This window comes from Neophocaena asiaeorientalis, unplaced genomic scaffold, assembly GCF_003031525.2.
Source record: "Neophocaena asiaeorientalis asiaeorientalis breed wild unplaced genomic scaffold, Neophocaena_asiaeorientalis_V1.1 scaffold134, whole genome shotgun sequence".
NCBI classification, from domain to species: Eukaryota; Metazoa; Chordata; class Mammalia; order Artiodactyla; family Phocoenidae; genus Neophocaena; species Neophocaena asiaeorientalis.
The window spans coordinates 27,196,389-27,207,593 of NW_020185339.1; the positions used below are offsets into that span (position 1 = coordinate 27,196,389).

Sequence of the window (11,205 nt, forward strand, 5' to 3'; positions counted from 1 at the left end):
GAACTGAGGGTGAGGGGGAAGGGCCTTCTAAAATTACTTGTTAATCCTCGAGGTAGTGGTCAGCTTAAAGAGTATTAACGAGAAGCAGGCAGGCAGTGATCCGATCCCCTCCATGGACTCACTGCAGTTCAGGTCTTCTCCCTGGGTCTCAGGTTGGCAGTACAAGCACAGAGTTGAGCTAAGGATGATTGTTGAAATAATTCCACAGAAATGCTTCCAGCTTTTCCGAGAAATGATCTAAGGCAAGTTATTTAACAACAGAAGAGCTACTGATCTAAGGCAAGGTTAGAAACCCATGAGTATCACATTCAGTTTGATTTGGGTTTAAAAGAAAAGAGGCTGGCCATAATCCAGCCAGTTCTCTGTCCCCAAGAGGAGGAAAAAGGGGTTTTTGCTTTATGTCCACTATCAGACTGTAGGTGAGTCCACATTATTAAAGGAAAAAGAACAGTTGCAAATCATCCTCAGCCTCCAAAGAAGCTACACCTGGGGAAAATAGTATGGTTGGTGCATGTTAAAGTTTCAACCCCTGCATACCACTCCTTGTGTTGGCCCTAAAATCTGAAACAAGTTTGTGCTTCAGTGTCCCTGAGGCAGAACCATGTTCCTGGTCTCTGGTTTAAGGCCTTGGTCCTGTTTCTTAGTGTTCATTGCCACAGTCTCTTCCCTAATTCATCACTTCACTAATCCTGACCCTTGAATCTGGAATTCACCCCCATTTTTGCCCATCGACATCTTAATCATCCTTCAAAGTTAGTCTCAAAGGCTACCTCTTCCAAGAAACCTCAACTCTCCCCAACACCCCTAGGAGATGTTATCACTCCCTCCTCTGAATCTTCATAGCACCTCATAACTTTCTTATAGCAGTTACCATGCTGTGGTTAAGTACTTTCATTAAACGTTGACTTTAGCTTACTATAATATTGTAAGTTTTTGAAGGCAAAATTATTTTTCCTATGCTCTTCTGTATACTTCACAGAGCCTCAAAAGAATGCTGGGCACATAGAACATAGCTATAAATATGTAAGTTATACAAGTTGTATAAATATATATACATAATTTCTAAATACATAAGTGAATATATGTGCTTTTAATTCAGTCTAACCAAAAACAAATTGAACACCTACTAAGGACAAGCCCAAATGGCACTGAAGATGCAGAGAAATCTAAAATAAAATACAGGGAGTTCCCTGGTGACACAGTGGTTGGTAGTCTGCCTGCCAATGCAGGGGACACGGGTTCGAGCCCTGATTGGGAGGATCCCACATGCCGCAGAGCAACTAGGCCCGTGAGCCACAACTACTGAGCCTGTGCTCTGGAGCCCACGAGCCACAATTACTGAGCCCAAGTGCCACAACTATTGAAGCCCACACGCCTAGAGCCCGTGCTCCGAAGCAAGAGAGGCCACCACAATGAGAGGCCTGTGCACCGCAGCAAAGAGTGGCCCCTGCTTGTCGCAGCTAGAGAAAGCCCACGCGCATCAGCGAAGACCCAACGCAGCCAAAAATAAATAAATAAAAATTAATTAATTAAAAAATAAAATAAAATACATATCTCCAAAGGGCTTACAGTCTAATCATGGAAATAATATATATGTTAATATGATGACAAGATAATAGAACATAAAACAAGAGCCATATGAGTAATATAAACAACAAAGTTTATAAAAATTCAGAAGAGAAAATGATCTTTATGACTTGGGACACTTTAGGAACATGACACAGAGGACATGGGTTTGGGCTAAATTTGAAAACAGTCGAGCCAAGGTAAGGAGAGCAAGCATCTCAATTCTTGGGCAAAGATTTAACAATAGGAATGCACATGACCCATTCTGGATAGCCACAACTTGGACCAAAGCAGAAAGTTATAGAGAAGAGCAGTAGGAAGTAAAAATTGTGGTAAAGAAAAACTATGACCAAATTATAGAGAGCCAGCTAATTAGTTCAGACTTTTTTTTCTCTCATGTGATAGAAAGTAGGACACTGCTGAAAATTTTAAAGAACACTTCCATGCACCAGGCCCAGGGTTTAAATGCACTGTGTCATTTAATATTCCTAACTCTCCATTATTTCTCCATTTCACTGGTAAGAAAACTGAGGCTGAGAAGTTTAGCAGCTTTCTCAAGGTTAAGCAGTCATGAAGCCGGGATTTGATCATTTATTAATTCAGAACATATTTACTGAGAATCTATGTATTCAGCATTGAGTGTTAGGGAAACAGCAATAAAACAAACAGGGTCTTGACCTCTTGAGCCGTACAGTCTAGTGGGGAGACAGCAAACAAGTAAAAAGACAAGACAATTACAGGTTATAAGAGCTGCTGTGAAGTAAATTGCAAAGTTATGTGATAGAGTAATGGGCATGCGGGTGGGGAGAGCTACGTTAGATGGGGTGGTCAGGGGGGCTTCTCTGAGGAGGTGAGGAGAGTCTCATCTGATGAGATGAGTCAAGGATGAATCTGTCTGATTCTAGAGTTCTTGGCCACAATGCAACACTGTCCTATGTAAATGGTACCATTGCTGAAATCTGCCACTGGGGGCAAGATGAGTTAGAGGGGGAAACGTGAGGCAGGGGGTCATTTATATGGACTCTGGTAACGTGGTAATTCAGGAGGGGCCAAGGATGGCAACCAAAGGGAAGGCAACCACTCCCTAGAAAGCCAGCTCCCATGGTGCTCTCATGAGAGTGGGCATGAGCGGCCAGGGCAGGGAGAATGAGGACGTAGAGGATTCCTGGGAACTCTAGTAGGTCTGATTTTCCTCCAGTTCAAATGTAGAAAAAGTCAGAGCCTCTGGCCCTTGACTCAAGGTCAAGAGCCCCATCTTCTGGTCTGTCGTGCAAATTACAAAAGGAACTAGGCTGCCCTGAGGCAGGGGCTCTCTGGAGCACTGCAGATAGGCTCTCCCCTCCCAGGGCTGTTTTGGTTTCTCCTTCCCAAAGGAGGCTAGCTCACTTGGCTCCAGCCTCCAGGTTCTAGGCTCCCAGCCACTACTGCTCCCTACACTGCTTGGAAAAGTGCAGATACGCTGCTCTCAGCCTGGCCAGCAAAGAGGTGTGGGAGGAGCTAGAAGGAGGATTTTCAGCCAAGGACACCACCTCACACTGATTCTTCTTCTAAAGAAAGCAGAAAAAACAGCATTCTTGGCCTAGAAGGAGTCATAAAATGGACAGGAAAATGCAAAATATGGGTAAAGACAGAGACCACACACACACACACACACACACACACCACAGGGAAGCAAGGAGGCTTGCAGCAACTCTATGAGGTAGGTTCTATCATCCCATTTTACAGATGAGAACACTGAAGACTGAGGCTTAGAGATGCAAGTTGCCTCAGTTCACGCAGCAAGCACAGTTAATAAATGGAGACGCTGAGCTCTCAGCTCAGATGTATCTGATTGCAGAATGCACACACTTAACCACCTACTGCCTCCCATGGGGCTGCCTGGGCTTTTGTCCTTCCCTAACTTTTGTAGCCTCCCACCCTCTCTTCGTGGCTTCCAAATGTGGCTATCCTTCCAACTTTGTCTCTGCATCCTTCCTCCTCTAATACCAGTGTTCTTAGACTTTGGTGGGGAGAGGTTAGGTCTTGAACCCCCAGGGACATGGTAAAATCTGTGGGACTCTCTTTTCAAGTAAGTAAAAAAAGCCCCAAATTTTCCACTAGGCACCTTACCTATATTATTATTTTTTTTTAATTTATGAGGAACAAGAGCCCAGTTTTTTTCTTGGATCATTTCTTGCATTTGAAGTACTCCTCGATGACATCCTTGGCCTGAGACTCTGCCGTAGTCCTTAACCACCACACAATTGCAACCGACCACTTTACAGGGTTTTCCCTCTCTGTCAGTTTTACAGAGGCCTACCCATTCCCCTAGTTTCTTGCTGTCATCAACCTTAATCAGGTTGATCTGGTGCTCAGCACAAAGGGCCTCCACGAACTTGACATACATAGGCTTATCACAGCTGGATGCAAGCACACAGAGATGGGCTTGGCGCTTGTCTAAGGCTTTAGCAGCCTCGCGAATTCCACGGGCTAGGCCACCGTGGATGAGGGCGGTCTTCAGCACCTCTTGCAAATCAGTGTTAACATCCATTACACCTCCAGCAGCAATGCCTTCTTTGGTCATGGCGGTGGGTTACAGGTGTAGCCAAATCTTGAATGCACCCGAGCTTCCCCCTCCGCGTGAAGCAGGAAAAGAGCACCTACATTATTTTTAAACATACGGTCACGGCGGTGGGTTACAGGTGTAGCCGAATCTTGAATGCACCCGAGCTTCCCCCTCCGCGTGAAGCAGGAAAAGAGCACCTACATTATTTTTAAACATTGGCTGGAAAACATTGAAATTGTCTTATTCAGAGACAAAAAAGGCGCAAACACAAGAAACTCAGAAGGTCTGAGAAAAGTGTTCTCACATCATTGCAACCAACTTTTCCATCTAAAGCATCTTAATTTCTCCATCAACTTACCATATTTCTTGCCCTGTTTAAACTGTCAAAAGAGCCACCAGGGCTTCCCTGGTGTCGCAGTGGTTGAGAGTCCGCTTGCCGATGCAGAGGACACGGGTTCGTGCCTCGGTCTGGGAAGATCCCACAGGCCGCGGAGCGGCTGGGCCCGTGAGCCATGGCCGCTGAGCCTGCGCGCCCGGAGCCTGTGCTCTGCAACGGGAGAGGCCACAGCAGTGAGAGACCCGCGTACCGCAAAAAAAAAAAAAAAAAAAGAGCCGCCAGGGCAGAGGTTCTAGTCTTTTCTTACCGTTAGGGAGCTCCCAATTCCCAGCTGCATCTTATACCTGATTTGCTTTCTCCTACTTCCTCTTACTTATACATCTACACCCAAGGAAATGTTGGAGGAAAAGACGTCAGGATCCGAGGAAAGACTTAATTAGGGCTTGCCGTGCGTTTGTCTGGGAGCATTTCCTGTGAAGGGAGTGGGGCGGGGGAGAGAGACACTATTCTTTGTCAAGCTGAAAAGGTATGCAGGTGCATGATATGCCTTCAGCTCTTACCAAGTCACAGCATATCTAAAGAGACTACGGAATACGATTTTCTTTGTTCACAGCACGCTGCCATCCTGGGACACCACACATCATAGGGAAGAACAATGAAGCGCCACAAAAACTGACTCTTGACTGGGAAAATCACTCTCCCTCCATTTGTCATCATCATCCTAGAAACTGCCTATACTGGGGACTTCCCTGGCGGTCCAGTGCGGGGTGCTTTCATAGCCATGGGCCCAGGTTCAATCCCTGGTCAGGTAATTAAGATCCTGAAAGTCACACAGCCAAAAAAAAAGAAAAAAAGAAGAAAGAATAAAAGAAATTTCCTATACTGTACTCATTTACACCTTGTTCCAGACTACAGTAAGGTTCTGGTAGACGGAACCCACGTAAACTGGCAGAAACCTACGTTCTGCTTTCTCTGGAATCACAATTGAGATATTTGGACAGAGGCAGAAGGAAAGGACTTATAGAGGGATCAGAACAAAACTGAAAAGCAGGCCTTGAAGAAAAAAACTTTGGGATTTCCAGATCCACATAGGAAGGAAGTCATTCAGGAATTTAGGAGAAACAGGTGTTAACCAAGGACCACTTGCCAAGTCCTTGATATCAGATTTGAACATATTTGTATTCATTAAATACATTTATCTTATCCGTTTCTAACCAAACCTCGCCCTGCTTAGAAATCAAGCCTGTTTACAGTGGTTTCACTCCATATCTTATCTTCTTGGGGAGAAGACCTCTTGAGCTTGTTATGCTAAGCAGGAAAGTTCTTATTTCACTCGTAGCCAGTAGGCCTAGTATATCCTTAAGGTGGCTGCAAATTCAATACCGCACATCTGTATAATTCTATATGCTCAGTGTTTTTAATACCTTATCTCATTTCTCTCCAACGGGTCTGTAATTGTACACAGAACACTCCACAGACTAGAAAGCTGAAATGTGCCTAAAATAGGGCCTTGCCCAAGCCAGTTAGTAGCAGAGCTGGGTCAAGAACTACTCAGGCTTTCCACTTCATCGTGTGGATTCCTAGAAATATAATTCCATTCAGCCGCTTCCTGCATAAAGTTGAATTGCCTTCAATTGAACAGTGAATTGTGAATCTCCTTTAGAATTGACATGAACTTCCCAGAGCAGAAACCAAGGGCTTCCCCTCTGTTACCCTTTCCCATCAGATTACAGCTTCATATAACTTCCACTTTGGAAAGCTAGTCAGTGATACCCATTCATTAGTTTACTGAACAAACTCTCATGAAGTTCTGAAAATAACTATTACTGCCTCTTATCTCTAGAAACATATTATCTGACATAGATATAAATTCAACCCGAGCTACTTCTACTCGCATTGAAACACCCCTTGGGGCCTTTTATTTTGCAGTTAATAAAAAAGAAAAGAGACCTATTCAGCATTTGGGCTGGGGCAAAAGGGGCTAGACATAGAATTTGAATGTATCTCATGGTTTTACCTTTTTCTACCTCTAATCTTTTGCCAAATTGAAAAGGCCAGCCTCCTTTTTAAAGAAGGTAGAGTTTCTCTGGTCCTTTCTTATACAATATAAGAAAGAAAGAGTATTTGCTAGATTTACCACAAACAACGAGGACTATGAGATGGTCAGTCAATGAATAGCAGAGAAAAAAAATCCAGCCTTGAAGCAGATATAGAAACACTCAGCTTTGTTTGGGGTAGGCAAAATGAACAAGGGCCATTACAATTTGTTTTTTGTTCTGTTTTCTTCTTAATATTTATTTATTTATTTTATTTTTGGCTGCATCCGGTCTTAGTTGCGGCATGTGGAATCTTTGTTGTGGCATGCAGGATCTTTTCGTTGCGGCATGCGGGCTTTTCGTTGCAGCATGCAGGCTTCTCTCTAGTTGTGGCAAACAGGCTCAGTAGTTGCGGTGCTCAGGCTCCAGAGCACATGGGTTCTGTAGTTGTGGCACATGGGCTCTGTAGTTGCGGCACACGGGCTCTGTAGTTGTGGCTCGAGTGCTCAGGAGTTGCGTTGCATGGGCTTAGTCACCCCACAGCATGTGGGATCTTAGTGCCCTGACCAGGGATCAAACCTGCATCCCCTGCATTGGAAGGTGGATTCTTAACCACTGGACTGCCAGGAAAGTCCCAACAATTTGATTATAATCTAGATATCTGTTGGCATCTCTCCAGAACTTCTTGTCCCTGTTCTCTGAGAATTGTTGGAAGGGACATAAAAGTCCTATATTCCAACACCATATACAAAAATAAACTCAAAATGGATGAAAGACCTAAATGTGAGACCGGATACTATAAAACTCCTAGAGGAAAACATAGGCAGAACACTCTTTGACATAAACAGCAGCTATATTTTTTTGATCCACCTCCTAGAGTAATGGAAATAAATGCAAAACTAAACAAATGGGACCTAATTAAACTTAAAAGCTTTTGCACAACAATGGAAACCATAAACAAAACGAAAAGACAACCTACGGAATGGGAGAAAATACTTGCAAAAAATGCGACCAACAAGGGATTAATTTCCAAAATACACAAACAGCTCATATATCTCAATATCAAAAAACCCCAAACAACCCAATCAAAAATTGGGCAGAAGACTTAAATAGACATTTCTCCAAAGGAGACAGGCCAACAGGCATGTGAAAAATGCTCAATATCACTAATTATTGGAGAAATGCAAATCAAAACTACAATAAGGTATCACCTCACAGGGGTCAGAATGGCCATCATCTAAAAGTCTACAAATAATAAATGCTGGCAAGGGTGTGGAGAAAAGGGAAACTTCCTACACTGTTGGTGGGAACGTACAATAAATTGGTGCATCCACTATGGAAAACAGTGTGGAGTTTCCTTAAAATAAAAATAAAGTTACCATATGATCCAGTAATCCCACTCCTGGACATATATCCAGAAAAGATGAAAACTCTAATTCGAAAAGATACATGCACCCAGTGTTCATAGCAGCACTATTTACAACAGCCAAGACATGGAAGCAACCTAAATGTCCATCGACAGATGAATGCATAAAGAAAATGTGGAGTATAAATACAGTGGAATATTACTCAGCCATAAAAAAAGAATGAAATAATGCCATTTGCAGCAACACAGATGGACCTAGAGATTATCATACTAAGTGAAGTAAGTCAGACAGAGAAAAACAAATATCATATATCACTTATCTGTGGAATCTAAAAAATGATACAAGTGAACTTATTTACAAAACAGAAATAGACTCACAGACATAGAAAACAAATTTATGGTTACCAAAGGGGAAAAAGGGGGAAGGGATAAACTGGGAGTTTGGGATTGACAGATATACACTACTATATATAAAAAAATAAACAAGGACCTACTGTAAAGCACAAGGAACTGTATTCAATATCATATAATAACCTATCATGAAAAAGAATCTGAAAAATATATATACATATATAAAAAATGTATATATAGTACTGAATCACTTTGCTGTACCCCTGAAACATTATAAATCAACTATACTTCAGTTAAAAAAAAAAGTGATGTGTACACACACAGAAGAATATTACATAGTCATAAAAAAGAAGGAAACTTCCAGTCATAAGATGAATAAGTTCTGGGGATCTAATGTACAGCTGGTGACTATAGTTAAAAATATTGCACTATATACTTGAAAGCTATGTGATGCAATGGATTACCTTATTGTGGTAATCATTTCACAATATACATATGTATCAAATCATCATGTTGTATACCTTAAACTTACACAATGTTATATGTCAATATAATAATATATCTCAATAAATCTGGGAAAATGTATATTCAAAACTAATTCTTTAGAGAAAAAAAAAAGATAAACTATCAGTTAACCAAATCATAGTGTGGGGAGGGGCAGGTAAGTGAAAAAGCGTACGTGTGAAAAATAAGAGATGATATAAATAACCTCACTGATGCAAAGAATATGTACTCAATTCTGTGTAAGTAACGGAAAAACTCAATTAAATGGCAAATGCTCTATAAAAAGAAAGATTGTTAGAAGACATAGAAAATCCAAACCATGGATGGGGGAAGGAAAGACAAGAAAGTTTCAAAGAAATACCTTCCATTAAAAAAGATGAATAGGACTTCCCTGGTGGCACAGTGGTTAAGAATCTGCCTGCCGATGCAGGGGACACGGGTTCAAGCCCCGGTCCGGGAAGATCCCACATGCCACGGAGCAACTAAGCCCGTGTGCCACAACTACTGAGCCTGCGCTCTAGAGCCCACGAGCCACAACTACTGAAGCCCGCGCACCTAGAGCCCGTGCTCCGCAACAAAGAGAAGCCACCGCAATGAGAAGTCTGTGCACCGCAACGAAGAGTAGCCCCTGCTCACCACAGCTAGAGAAAAGCCTGCGCAGCAACGAAGACCCAACACAGCCAAACTTAAATACATAAATAAATTTATTTTAAAAAAGAAAAAAAGATTAATAAATCCAAGCGCAGTTGCATTTGTGGGTGACCCTGACTGGAACAATCAAAGCCAGCACCATTCTTAACAGGGAAACAATAGAGGTATTCCCAGTAAAGTCAGAAACTAGTTAAAGATGACCACAGTCACCAGTATTAATGGATAGGGTGGGAATTGGCCAACAGACCTCGATGACAGAAAAAAATAAAATAGATAAATGATCAGGAAGGAATAGACTAAATTATATCATTGTAAACCTGGAAAACCTAAGGGAATCAACTGAAAACTACTGCAAACAAGAGGCATCAGAAAAGTGGCTGGGTGCAAGATTATTATGCAAAACTCAATAGCTTCCCTATAACACAGAGCACAACTGATGAGGTAATAGCATGAGAGAAAAGATTCCCATTACAGTCATAGCGAAGAGATGAAGAGATCAAGCAGAAAAGTAATATGCAAGAATATGAAAACTATTACTGAGTGGCACAAAAGAAGTCTTGAGTAAATTGAAAGGCACACGCTGCATCTGGTAGGAAAAACTCGATTTTATTAAAGCTGTTAATCCTCTTCTTATTCATCTATAAATTACAGGACATCACAATAAAATTACCAACAAGGTTTAGTTTTTTAATGGGCAAACCAAAATATCTAGGAAAACTCTGGGGAAAAAACAAACAAACCTGGGTCTCTAGTTAGATCCCTTTTCACTCCTTACCTGTTCGGGAAGGAAAACGCTCTGGAGTGAGTATTACACTGGGGGCCTCTTTCCCTGAAGAATGGCTGTGAAAAAGCCCCCAAATGGCTCCCGTGACAGGGACTCAACTCTACAACCTCCTCCAGACCCAGCATCATTGCGGTGTGGCAGAGCCCCAGCTCCCTGGAGCCCACACCTTCCTGTAGCCACAACTGCAGGCAGCCTTGGGTCTGCAAGCAAAACAACGTAAACACTGTGTTCCCAGGCTGTCACCCCTGAGCTGCACTTCAGAGCCCTGGGAGCCGCTAGACTTTCCTTACCACCTGCAAGCTCTGCCGTGTGTCTGAGCGACGCTGCTATGGGTTAAATTATGCCTCCACCCAGCCAACAGCAACAAAAAGATATGTTGAAGTCCTAACCCCCAGGACCTCAGAATGGGACTTTATTTGGAAATAGGTGATCACTGCAGGTTGAATTAATTAAGATGAGGTTACACTGGAGTAGCGGAGGTCCCTAATCCAATATGACCGGTGTCCTTATAAAGTGACAGCCATGTGAAGACACGGAGAGACACAGGGAGAACACCACGTGAAGATGGAGGATTGGAGCGATGTGTCTCCAGTCCAGGGAATGACAAAGACGGATGGCAAACCACCAGAAGCTAGGAAGAGTCAAGGAAGGGTCCCGCTACAGGTTTTAGAGGGAGCATGACCCTGCAGATTTCTCCAGAATTGTAAGACAATAAATTTGTTTTAAGCCACCCAGTTTGTGGTACTTTGTCACAGCAGTCATAAGAAACAGATACAGACGTCTACAATTAGAATCTGTGCACTCCACACCCCTAGGGCAGGAGGCTGCTTACCCACTGGAAGTGGCCTAGTGGAAAAGCCAAAAGAGTTTTAAACAGGGAATTCTGACCGGTCCAGCCAGGAGTGCAATGACCACTCAGGGCAAGACATCACTGCAGCACCCTCGTCCTTTCACATGCCTCCAACTTTGCCCTGAGGACCAGCTGGCTGGGGCTGGCTCCTCCTCGTTAACTTTGGCCCCCTTCTGCAACAAGCCTGCCTACCCCGCACCCCTCTAGCTCTGCAG

The 11,205-nt window shown here is 43.0% G+C and overlaps 1 pseudogene; it reads right to left on the reverse strand.

Moving 5' to 3' along the window:
* Positions 1-3,732: 3,732 nt before the first annotated feature.
* Positions 3,733-4,129, reverse strand: LOC112394365 (40S ribosomal protein S12 pseudogene; annotated as a pseudogene).
* Between the last annotated feature and the right edge of the window lie 7,076 nt (positions 4,130-11,205).